The 14,556-nt window shown below is 43.9% G+C and overlaps 1 pseudogene; it reads left to right on the top strand.

Annotated features, from left to right (window-relative positions):
* LOC135521669 (vascular endothelial growth factor receptor 1-like) overlaps positions 1-14,556 on the top strand; it is a 137,164-nt pseudogene that overhangs the window by 32,551 nt on the left and 90,057 nt on the right.

Here is a 14,556-nt window from a genome sequence, read left to right as displayed (position 1 = left end):
CCTTTTCTAATATGACACACACACACTTTCAAACCACTCTCACAAAACACACACTCATACACTGACACACACATTTTTTGAAAGGTCTTGTAAAAACGGCCCTGCCCAACAATCAGCAATGATATTCCAACACACACACTGATCTTACCATACACACATTTTTAAGTCCTCATGAGAAGTGGCCCTGCCCAGCAATCAACTGTCATTGACACACACACACACACACACACACAACACACACACACACACACACACACGCACACACACACGCACGCACGCACGCACGCACACACACACACACTTGGCAAAAACATGACTTGAGTTGGTTTTGGAGGTCAGACACTATTGTGTTGGTTGTGTTAAGGTCAAAGAGGTTAACCGTTACCTGAACATCATGGCTTCCAGACCAAGCTACCGCCCATGTTATATTCCCCTACTGAGACACACTGTGACATCACTGTGTACTTGACATTTCACACCAGCATACACACACACACACACACACACACACACACACACACACACACACACACACACACACACACACACACACACACACACACACACACACACACACACACAAACACACACTGCCCACTTCCAATTCTTGTGGAAAGTCTTTATCGTCACATCTCCACAGTAAATTGCCATAGCAACATCACATAACTTCACTAAACCAATGAGCAGTGACTCGTGCTCCTACCTCAACATGGATGGCTTTACCTGGTAAAACTCTGGTAGAAATGACATTTTCAATGATTATGAATTGGCAAGCCAGCCAGGAGAAAGTGTGACACCTCACAGTCCAGAAAGGTCTAACGAGGCTTACACAGCCTAACAAGAAGATGCCTTCTGAGCACAGAGGAGCTGTGACAAGTCATCAATTATAGCCTATGTTGAGTCTTGCATGCGTACTGATACTCCCCGTTGGCCACTCTCACTACCTGCAAAGAGTGATCCATTTAAGTTGCTTTCATTACAAATGAGGTATTCAGACAGGTGAAAGAGATTTGGGGTTCAGACTTGTGTAATGAGATTTCTTTGAATGTGATTTCCTTGTTGTTTGTTTACTGTAAAGCAGTGAGAGCTCCAGCATTCTGTTCTTGTTCTAGAGTTCTAGAGTAATGATTCAGAATGTGAATAGATTCTGATTCGCCCTGACCAGGCCCTTGTTCTTTGTAGCTCTGGCGGAACACGGGCCTGATGCCGCGCCGGAGGAGGCCCAGCGACAGTGGGCCAGGCTGGGCCAGGCTGATGGGGACCTGGGTCCTCAGGGTAGGGTGTGGGTCTACAGCCTGTTTCTGGCCCTGGATCCTTGGACTTGGGTCTGGGGCCTGGATCCACCCTTATGTCCTAGGTCTGGGTCCTTGGTGCTGGATGTGTCCCTGGGTCCAGTCATGGATCCTTGGTCTTGTCCTGGGCCCTGGGAACCGCAGCGCTCTTATCTGGCCCGGGCAGGAGGCTCGCCGGGTTTCCTGTGCGAAAATCAGAGCGCTTTTCCTCTCCTTGTTTGGCTTCCTCCCCGACGCGAGACGCTTCCCAGCAGCGTGATTGTCCCTCCGTCTTCAAACGTGGCAGAGTCCTGCTTCCTCAAGGGCTTGATCTATTCTTGAGACCCCCCCTCCCCTCCTCATTCCCCCTCCCCTGGCCTTCCCCAACTCGCCAGCTCTGCCCCTCATCCCCAAACCTTCGTTTCACTTCATTAAAATATCCCCCCACCACACCACCACCACCATCACCGGCTCCACCACACTCAGCAAGGCTGTTCCCAAGGCAGCCGGCGCCTTCAATGACAGACATTACAGCCACCTAGCGACCCCACATTGGTGCTCTCTGGGATCTTGGGGTTGGAGGGCAGGGGGGCAGGACAGTGACCTGGTACACTGTTGAAGAGGAGGATGAGGAAGAAGAGGAGTGAGAGGTCACACCACACTGAGGACAATGATCTGATCTGCTTTTAATGGTTATTATTCTATTTATTTATTTCCCGTTACCCAGGTTGCATTTTTACACCCCTTCTCTGGCTTCTTCTTCTTTTTACATTGTTACTTTTCTCAGACATTTTGAGCCAGAAAGAAGTGCCCTTCCATCCATCCACTAAGCCACGTTTTTCTGGAGCTGCTTTTGCTTCTTGTGTTCCTAGAGTGGTACTATAATGGGTACATGAGCCTGTCCCCAGCCCCGAGCCCTGCCATCCTGTTGTAGTTCTGACATCCACAAAAGCTGTGAGTTCTGACTGTAAATCATATACCTTATAAGTAAGTTGCTACATCTCAGATGGGCGAGCGGGAGAGAGAGAGAGAGAGAGAGAGAGAGAGAGAGAGAGAGAGAGAGAGAGAGAGAGAGAGAGAGAGAGAGAGAGAGAGAGAGAGAGAGAGAGAGAGAGAGAGAGAGAGAGGGGGGGATGCCTTACAGTTCTCTGTTACTGGAAGATACTCGGGGACTGCTCATCAAACACCTACCATGTAGGAGTTACCCAGGACCCAGAGTCAATGACAGTCATATGTCATCTTATGTCATGTTATGTCATTTGTAAGGCGTTTCACTGTATATCAACCATTTGTCATCCAGAGTGAATTTATGTATTATACTGCAATTTATTGTGTGGAAAATAGTTTGTCTTTGCGTGTGATATATGAAGAATGTATTTCCAAAATGCTAAATATCAATTTTCAGAAGTGTTGGTAAATTAGCTTTTATTGTTTAAAGTTATGAAAGAGATTGGTGTATTTTGTCACTATCTAATCATGACATGGGTTGTTCAATGAAAGACATGTATTTGTTTAAAATCTCTCACTTGATGGATTCATTTCAGACAAAAATTGTTTACATTTCTTTTTTGCAAAATGCTAATTATCCGCCTCACTCTCAGAGAAGTAGTCCTGCTAGGTTTTACACATTCAAATGTAACAAATAACTACATTTTGAATAAAGAACTGTTCAAATGATACATTTGTGACATCAATATTTTTTTAAATGATTTAAAATGTTTTATAAATATAATTCAACACAGTAATATGAGATCTGTATGTAAAACATTTAACATTTTAGTCATTTAGCAGATGCTCTTATCCAGAGCGCCTTAGAGTTAGTGCATTCATCTTAAGAAAGCTAGGTGAGACAACCACATATCACAGTCAAATATGCAGGATACAAACATTCCATTCCAGCGTAACAATTGATATATAGAGATTTGCAAAAAAAAACATTACAATTCACATCTAAAATCTATGAATAAAAAAATCTGAAAACAGTTATATTTTACACACACATAAAGGTACCCATAAGCAATAATTTCTGATGAAAAAAACACAAATGTGAATAATTGGTGGATATAGTGTTTTGGAAATAAACTCTTCATATGTACAGGAAGCTGTTTTTATGGTTTTTTTGAGTGTCATAGTCGTGCATGTAGGCTTCCAAACCCCTTTTTGGTTCCATGTCGAAGACTTCTGGGTTTAATGTAAAACCCTCTGTGGAAAGGGTTCTACATGGAACCCAAAAGGGTTCTACCTGAAACCAAAGGGGTTCTTCAAAGGGTTCTCCTATTGGGACAGCCAAAGAACCCTTTCAGGTTACATTATTTTCTAAGAATGTAATGTCTGTTGATTTGTGTGTGTGTGTGTGTGTGTGTGTGTGTGTGTGTGTGTGTGTGTGTGTGTGTGTGTGTGTGTGTGTGTGTGTGTGTGTGTGTGTGTGTGTGTGTGTGTGTGTGTGTGTGTGTGTGTATTAATGATGATGATGATGATGATGATGATGAGCAACGAGACTTCCACACTGAGTTTATTCATTCTACGGGTCTCTCCCTTTGTGATTCATTCCATGTATACAGATTTTCTATGAGTAATATATGAATCTAATATTTAATAATTTTATATGACTAACTTACTTATGATAATTGCCAATAATGGCCAAATTTGTATGAAAACTTTTCATATGTATTGTTTTAAATGTTATATTAAATGTATGTTTTTTACATTAAATGTTGCTTTAAATTGTGTGTTGCTTCCTACTTTTCGACGTGTCATGGTTTTTAGGTAGTAACTCATTTTGCGGGTTTTCTAAATTAAATACTGAGACAACATCATAGACAGGCCAACAGTCAGTCATCTCACCCTGGGAAGGCACACTGTGTGAATGTGTCTATGTATGAGTGTGTATGTGTATGCGTGTGTTATGTCATCTAACTAAACTTGTCTGTGTCCACATATGTAGAACCATCTCTGTGTGTTTGTGTGTGTGTGTGTACGTGCAAGTGTGTGTGCACGTATGTGCATGTGTTTCCTGGGAGGCGTGGGAGAGTCGGCTGGCTGATGAGTGTATGTGTGTGTGAGTGTGTGTCAGGGCCCTTGGTGTCATGCACAGGGTGGGTCACCCCTACAGGACACGGGCACTCGCTATCTCTGCCAAGAGGAAGAGCAATCAGAAAGAGAGAGGGCTGAGAGGAGGATGGGAGAGATGAGAGGAGCCAACCAGGGAGGGGTATGGGATAGTCTGAGAACAGAGAGAGAGAGAGAGAGAGAGAGAGAGAGAGAGAGAGAGGAGGGAGGGAGCGAGAGACACATAGAGAGAGAGAAACACAGAGAGAGAGGGAGAGGGAGGGGAGGGGAGGGGGGGGGGAGGGGGAGGGGAGGAGGCACTGGCCATGGGATAGAATCAGTTTGTCACACACACACACACACAGAGAGAGAGAGAGAGAGAGACAGTGGCAAGAAAAAGTATGTGAACCCCTGTGAATTACCTGGATTTCTGTATAAATTGGTCATCAAATTTGATCTGATCTTCATCTAAGTCACAACAATAGACAAACAAGTGTGCTTAAACTAATAACACACAAATTATTGTATTTTTCTTGTCTATATTGAATACATAATTTAAACATTCACAGTGTAGGTGGGAAAAGTATGTGAACCCCTAAGCTAATGACTTCTCCAAAAGCTAATTGGAGTAAGGAGTCGGCTAACCTGCAGTCCAATCAATGAAACGAGATTAGAGATGTTGGTTGGAGCTGCCTTGCCCTATAAAAACACTCACAAAATTTTAGTTTACTATTCACAAGAAGCATTGCCTGATGTGAACCATGCCTCGAACAAGAGATCGCAGAAGATTAAGAATTGTTGACTTGCATAAAGCTGGAAAGGGTTTGTGATCATTTGAGATTATGAAAGGTGTTGAAATATTGTTGTAGGAATATAAAAATCAGAGTTGCTCTGCGAGAAAAATCTCAAATGATCTACTTGAAGGCGCGCAATGTCATTTAAAAGCAGGCAGAGAGATATTCTTTTTTCTTCAGATGGACATAGAAAGGTAACAGTGTAGCCAGGAGTTGTTCATTACCCGGGAAAACCCCAGTGGTTAATCCCCTTGGAATGTTTAAGAATAGAATGGACAATTCATGAATGGTGGGATGATTTAAGAATGGAGGGATGATTTAAGAATGGAGGGATGATTTAAGAATGGAGGGATGTTAGCTGACAATACCACCTCTACATCCTACAGTACAGGAATGAACAATGTCGGCAGAGAGTACATGCTGCTACAGACACTGACACCATTTACAAGACTCCATCGGGAAAGCAGTTGAGCAGTGAACAAGGGATGATGATGATGATGGTAGTGCTGCTGATGTCATAATAAGGATGCTGATGGTTAGGAGACAATAATAGGGATGATGATGACGATGATGGCCAAGATAAAGATGAAGATAGCGATTACAATAGTGATGATGAGTTCCGGTCTTCCTCCTGCAGCGCACAGCTGTGGAACAAACACACTCTCACACACACACCTGCCGTCTGGCTAGCCGTGACTTCACTGTGTCAACACAGCTGAGCCCTGTCCCTCTCTTACTCCTCCTCACTATGGAGCCTGGTGAGAGAGAGGGCCCCCAGCACATCCACACAGAACCACATCCTACACACAGACAGGAAGTGCTCCAGGGGAAGAATAAGGTGAGCGCACCACCGGTGGAGTGGACAGGCTGAGACACAGAGGGAGGGACTGTGATGGATTACACACACATACCCCAGAGAAACACACACACACTGACACACACATACCCCAGAGAAACACACACACACTGACACACACATACCCCAGAGAAACACACACACACTGACACACACATACCCCAGAGAAACACACACACACTGACACACACACACTGACACACACATGACACACACACACTGACCCACAGAGAAACACACACACACACACACACACTGACACACACACACTGACACACACATACCCCAGAGAAACACACACACACTGACACACACATACCCCAGAGAAACACACACACACTGACACACACACACTGACACACACATACCCCAGAGAAACACACACACACTGACACACACACACTGACACAGCCATGATGGATTACACACACATACCCCAGAGAAACACACACACACTGACACAGCCATGATGGATTACACACACATACCCCAGAGAAACACACACACACTGACACACACACACTGACACACACTGACACAGCCATGATGGATTACACACACATACCCCAGAGAAACACACACACACTGACACACACACACTGACACAGCCATGATGGATTACACACACATACCCCAGAGAAACACACACACACTGACACACACACACTGACACAGCCATGATGGATTACACACACATACCCCAGAGAAACACACACACACTGACACACACATACCCCAGAGAAACACACACACACTGACACACACATACCCCAGAGAAACACACACACACACTGACACACACACACTGACACAGCCATGATGGATCACACACACATACCCCAGAGAAACACACACACACTGACACACACACACTGACACAGCCATGATGGATTACACACACATACCCCAGAGAAACACACACACACTGACACACACACACACACATGACACACACACACACATGAGAAACACACACACACTGACACATGACACAGCCATGGATGGATACACACACATACCCCAGAGAAACACACACACTGACACACACACATGACACAGCCATGATGGATTACACACACACAGCCATGATGGATTACACACACATACCCCAGAGAAACACACACACACACACACACACTGACACAGCCATGACACCCCAGAGAAACACACACACTGACACACACATACCCACAGCCATGATGGATTACACACATACCCCAGAAACACACACACACACTGACACAGCACTGACACAGCCATGATGGAACACACACACACTGACACACACACCCCAGATGAAACACACACACACTGACACATTACACACACTGACACAGCCATGATGGATTACACCCCAGAGAAACACACACACACTGACACACACACACAGCCATGATGGATTACACATTACACACACACTGACACACACACACTGACACAGCCATGATGGATTACACACACATACCCCAGAGAAACACACACACACTGACACACACACACTGACACAGCCATGATGGATCACACACTGACACACTGACACAGCCATGATGACACAGCCATGATGGATTACACACACATACCCCAGAGAAACACACACACACTGACACACACACACTGACACAGCCATGATGGATCACACACTGACACAGCCATGATGGATTACACACACATACCCCAGAGAAACACACACACACACTGACACACACACACTGACACAGCCATGATGGATTACACACTGAGAAACACACACACACACTGACACACACACACTGACACAGCCATGATGGATTACACACACATACCCCAGAGAAACACACACACACTGACACACACACACTGACACAGCCATGATGGATTACACACTGACACAGCCATGATGGATCACACACTGACACAGCCATGATGGATTACACACACATACCCCAGAGAAACACACACACACTGACACACACACACTGACACAGCCATGATGGATTACACACACATACCCCAGAGAAACACACACACACTGACCATGATGGATTACACACTGACACAGCCATGATGGATTACACACTGACACAGCCATGATGGATTACACACTGACACAGCCATGATGGATTACACACACATACCCCAGACACAGCACACTGATGGATTACACACTGACACAGCCATGATGGATTACACACTACCCCAGAGAAACACATGATGGATTACACACTGACACAGCCATGATGGATCACACACTGACACAGCCATGATGGATCACACACTGACACAGCCATGATGGATCACACACTGACACAGCCATGATGGATTACACACTGACACAGCCATGATGGATCACACACTGACACAGCCATGACACAGCCATGATGGATTATCACACTGACACAGCCATGATGGATTACACACTGATGGATTACACAGCCATGATGGATTACACACTGATGGATCACAGCCATGATGGATGATGGATTACACACTGACACAGCCATGATGGATTACACACACTGACACAGCCATGATGGATTATCACACACTGACACAGCCATGATGGATATCACACTGACACAGCCATGATGGATTACACACTGACACAGCCATGATGGATCACACACTGACACAGCCATGATGGATCACACACTGACACAGCCATGATGGATATCACACACTGACACAGCCATGATGGATATCACACTGACACAGCCATGATGGATTACACACTGACACAGCCATGATGGATCACACACTGACACAGCCATGATGGATCACACACTGACACAGCCATGATGGATATCACACTGACACAGCACGATGGATTACACTGACACACACAGCACACCATGATGGATTACACACACACACACACACACACACACACACACACACACACACACACACACACACACACACACACACACACACACACACACACACACACACACACAGAGAGAGAGACAGTGGCAAGAAAAAGTATGTGAACCCCTGTGAAATACCTGGATTTCTGTATAAATTGGTCATCAAATTTGATCTGATCTTCATCTAAGTCACAACAATAGACAAACAAGTGTGCTTGAACTAATAACACACAAATTATTGTATTTTTCTTGTCTATATTGAATACATAATTTAAACATTCTCAGTGTAGGTGGGAAAAGTATGTGAACCCCTAAGCTAATGACTTCTCCAAAAGCTAATTGGAGTAAGGAGTCAGCTAACCTGCAGTCCAATCAATGAACCGAGATTGGAGATGTTGGTTGGAGCTGCCTTGCCCTATAAAAACACTCACAAAATTTTAGTTTACTATTCACAAGAAGCATTGCCTGATGTGAACCATGCCTCGAACAAGAGATCGCAGAAGATTAAGAATTGTTGACTTGCAAAAAGCTGGAAAGGGTTACAAAAGTATTTCTAAAATACTTGATGTTCATCAGTCCACGATAAGACAAATTGTCTATAAACTGAGAAAGTTCAGCTCTGTTGCTACTCTCCCTAGGAGTGGCAATCCTGCAAAGATGACTGCAAGAGCACAGCGCAGAATTCTCAATGAGGTTAAGAAGAATCCTAGAGTGTCAGCTAAAGACTTACAGAAATCTCTGGAACTTGCAAACATCTCTGTTGACGAGTCTACGATACGTAAAACACTAAACAAGAATGGTGTTCATAGGACACCACGGAAGAAACCACTGCTGTCCAAAAAAAACATTGCTGCATGTCTGAAGTTGCCAAAGCGCGCCTGGATGTTCTACAGATCTTCTGACAAACTATTCTGTGGACAGATGAAACTACAGTTGAGTTGTTTGGAAGGAACACAACACTATGTGTGGAGAAAAAAAGGCACAGCACACCAACATCAAAACCTCATCCTAAGGTTATTAGCTTAAGCAGACAGTTTTCCTATTGTTGTGACTTACAGTGCCTTGCGAAAGTATTCGGCCCCCTTGAACTTTGCAACCTTTTGCCACATTTCAGGCTTCAAACATAAAGATATAAAACTGTATTTTTTGTGAAGAATCAACAACAAGTGGGACACAATCATGAAGTGGAACGACATTTATTGGATATTTCAAACTTTTTTAACAAATCAAAAACTGAAAAATTGGCCGTGCAAAATTATTCAGCCCCCTTAAGTTAATACTTTGTAGCGCCACCTTTTGCTGCGATTACAGCTGTAAGTCGCTTGGGGTATGTCTCTATCAGTTTTGCACATCGAGAGACTGACATTTTTTCCCATTCCTTCTTGCAAAACAGCTCGAGCTCAGTGAGGTTGGATGGAGAGCATTTGTGAACATCAGTTTTCAGTTCTTTCCACAGATTCTCGATTGGATTCAGGTCTGGACTTTGACTTGGCCATTCTAACACCTGGATATGTTTATTTTTGAACCATTCCATTGCAGATTTTGCTTTATGTTTTGGATCATTGTCTTGTTGGAAGACAAATCTCTGTCCCAGTCTCAGGTCTTTTGCAGACTCCATCACGTTTTCTTCCAGAATGGTCCTGTATTTGGCTCCATCCATCTTCCCATCAATTTTAACCATCTTCCCTGTCCCTGCTGAAGAAAAGCAGGCCCAAACCATGATGCTGCCACCACCATGTTTGACAGTGGGTATGGTGTGTTCAGGGTGATGAGCTGTGTTGCTTTTACGCCAAACATAACGTTTTGCATTTTTGCCAAAAAGTTCCATTTTGGTTTCATCTGACCAGAGCACCTTCTTCCACATGTTTGGTGTGTCTCCCAGGTGGCTTGTGGCAAGCTTTAAACGACACTTTTTATGGATATCTTTAAGAAATGGTCTTCTTGCCACTCTTCCATAAAGGACAGATTTGTGCAATATACGACTGATTGTTGTCCTATGGACAGAGTCTCCCACCTCAGCTGTAGATCTCTGCAGTTCATCCAGAGTGATCATGGGCCTCTTGGCTGCATCTCTGATCAGTCTTCTCCTTGTATGAGCTGAAATTTTAGAGGGACGGCCAGGTCTTGGTAGATTTGCAGTGGTCTGATACTCCTTCCATTTCAATATTATCGCTTGCACAGTGCTCCTTGGAATGTTTAAAGCTTGGGAAATCTTTTTGTATCCAAATCCGGCTTTAAACTTCTTCACAACAGTATCTCGGACCTGCCTGGTGTGTTCCTTGTTCTTCATGATGCTCTCTGCGCTTTTAACGGACCTCTGAGACTATCACAGTGCAGGTGCATTTATACGGAGACTTGATTACACACAGGTGGATTGTATTTATCATCATTAGTCATTTAGGTCAACATTGGATCATTCAGAGATCCTCACTGAACTTCTGGAGAGAGTTTGCTGCACTGAAAGTAAAGGGGCTGAATAATTTTGCACGCCCAATTTTTCAGTTTTTGATTTGTTAAAAAGGTTTGAGATATCCAATAAATGTCGTTCCACTTCATGATTGTGTTCCACTTGTTGTTGATTCTTCACAAAAAAATACAGTTTTATATCTTTATGTTTGAAGCCTGAAATGTGGCAAAAGGTCGCAAAGTTCAAGGGGGCCGAATACTTTCGCAAGGCACTGTAGATGAAGACCAGATTAAATTGTATGACCAATTTATGAAGAAATCCAGGTATTTCCAAAGTGTTCACATACTTTTTCTTGCCACTGTTATCATATACAGTTGAAGTGGGAAGTTCACATACGCCTTAGCCAAATGCATTTAAACTCAGAATCTCACAATTCCTAACATTTAATCCATTTAAGTCAAAAGTAAAAAATTCCATGTCTTAGGTCAGTTAGGATCACCACTTTATTTTATGAATGTGAAATGTCAGAATAATAGCAGAGATAGTTATTTATTTAATCACATTCCGAGTGGTCAGAAGTTTACATACACTCAATTAGTATTTGGTAGCATTGCCTTTAAATTGTTTAACTTGGGTCAAACATTTTGGGTTACCTTCCACAAGCTTCCAGCAGTAAGTTGGATGAATTTTGGCCTATTTCTCTTGACATAGCTGTAACTGAGTCAGGTTTGTAGGCCACCTTGCTCGCACATGCTTTTTCAGTTCTTCCCAGAAATGTTCTATATGATTGAGGTCTGGGCTTTGTGATGGCCACTCCAATACCTTGACTTTGTTGTCCTTAAGACATTTTGCAGCAACTTTGGAAATATGCTTGGGGTCATTGTTCATTTGGAAGACCCATTTACGACCAAGCTTTAACTTCCTAACTGATGTCTTGAGATGCTGCTTCAATATATCCACATAATTTTCCTCCCTCATGATGTCATCTATTTTGTGAAGTGCACCAGTCCCTCCTGCAGCAAAGCACCCCCACAACATGATGCTGCCACCCCCATGCTTCACGGTTGGGATGGTATTCTTCTGCTTGCAAGCCTAACCCTTTTTCTTCAAAACATAACAGTGGTTATGGCTAAACAGTTTCATTAGACCAGAGGACAAAAGTAGGATCTTTGTCCCCGTGTGCAGTTGCAAACTGTAGTCTGGCGTTTTATGGCGTTTTTGGAGCAGTGGCTTCTTCCTTGCTGAGCGGCCATTCAGGTTATGTCGATATAGGACTCGTTTTACTGTGGATATAGATACTTTTGTACCTGTTTCCTCCAGAATCTTCACAAGGTCCTTTGCTGTTGTTCTGGGATTGATTTGCACTTTTCACACCAAAATATGTTCATCTGTAGGAGACAGAACGTGTCTCCTTCCTGAGCGGTATGGCAGCTGTGTGGTCCAAACTAAGACAGTCGCGAGAGGACACCACAACGCCTATTCCACCTCAAGAGACTGAAAAGACATGGTTCCCCAAATCCTCAAAGGTTACACAGCTGCACCATCGTGAGTATCCTGAGGCTGCATCACAGCCTGGTATGGCAACTGCTTGGCATCCGGCCGTAAGGCGCTATAGAGGGTTGTGCGTAAATGTCAGTACGTCACTGGGGCCAAGCTTCATGCCATTCAGGACCTCTATACCAGGCGGTGTCAGAGGAAGGACCCAAAAATGGTCAAAGACTCCAGTCACCCAAGTCACAGACTGTTCTCTCTGCTACCTCATGATACCAGAGCGCCAAGTCTCGGTCCAAAAGGCTCCTTAACAGCTTCTACCCCCAAGCCATAAGACTGCTGAACAATTAATCAAAAGGCTACCAAAACTATTTACATTGACCCCCCTCCCCCTTTGTTTTTACACTGCTACTACACACTGTTTATTGTCTATGCATAGTCACTTTACCTCTACCTGCATGTATAAATTACCTCAATTACTTTGACTAACCTGTACCCCTGTACATTGACTCGGTACCGGTACCCCTTGTATATAGCCTTGTTATTGTTCTTTTATTGTGTTACTTTTTTACTTTAGATTATTTAGTAAATATTTTCTTAACTGCATTGATGGTTAAGGAATTGTAAGTAAGTATTTCACGGTAAGGTCTACTACACCTGTTGTATTCAGCACATGTGACAAATACAATTTGATTTGATTTGATTGATATCATATACCCAAAGATGCTACATCTCATTAATCTTTCTATCACACACATACACACACTTAGTTAATTGAGTGCGTGTAGTGTGTTTAGCTGCCCTGTGGTCTGGTGGGCAGTAGTGCTGGCTCAGAGACATCTATTATCTCAATCGGCTGCTGGAAAATCTTACTGCTGCTATCGGTGGTAGCAGAGGTAGAGAGTGTGTGTGTCTGTGTGTGTGTGTGCGTGCGTGGGTTTATTTTCCACAGACTGTGGGGATTTTGATGGTTGCTGAGGTGTTTGTATCCGCAGTGTATCGCTGTATTGCCTCAAGAACGAACTGGACATGTCCTTTTATATTACAGGTGCAGTACAACAACATTACACCAACATGCTGGTCACTACACAGTCACATAATCCAAACAACGTCCTACATTATGACTTGCAGTATAGTACTACCGGTATGTGCACTATTGCATACGTTGGTGTGTTTCTGTGTCATGATGTAAAAGCTATGAGTGACTATCATATTAATCGTCACTGCCTCTCCCAATCTTTCACCCTCCCCCCCTCTCTATCTCTCTCTCTCTCTCTCTTCTTGTCTTTTGTCTCTCTCTCAATTCCTCCCCCTCTCTCACTGTGATGATAGAGAGAAAGAGCGTGCGTGTGTGTGTGTGTGTGTGTGTGTGTGTGTGTGTGTGTGTGTGTGTGTGTGTGTGTGTGTGTGTGTGTGTGTGTGTGTGTGTGTGTGTGCGCGCGTGTGTGCACGCGTCTGTACGTGTGTGCGTGCTGGTGTTGTTGTGTGTGTGTGTGCGCGTGAGAGAATGTTGTCCGCTGTGTATTTGTATGTGTGTGTTTACCCCTGTGTGTGTTGTCTGCTGTGTATATGTGTGTGTTTACCCCTGTGTGTGTTGTCTGCTGTATATATGTGTGTGTTTACCCCTGTGTGTGTTGTCTGCTGTATATATGTGTGTGTTTACCCCTGTGTGTGTTGTCTGCTGTATATATGTGTGTGTTTACCCCTGTGTGTGTTGTCTGCTGTATATATGTGTGTGTTTACCCCTGTGTGTGTTGTCTGCTGTATATATGTGTGTGTTTACCCCTGTGTGTGTTGTCTGCTGTATATATGTGTGTGTTTACCCCTGTGTGTGTTGTCTGCTGTA

The sequence above is a fragment of the Oncorhynchus masou genome, chromosome 30, assembly GCF_036934945.1.
Source record: "Oncorhynchus masou masou isolate Uvic2021 chromosome 30, UVic_Omas_1.1, whole genome shotgun sequence".
NCBI classification, from domain to species: Eukaryota; Metazoa; Chordata; class Actinopteri; order Salmoniformes; family Salmonidae; genus Oncorhynchus; species Oncorhynchus masou.
This window is presented reverse-complemented; position numbering and strand designations above follow the sequence as displayed.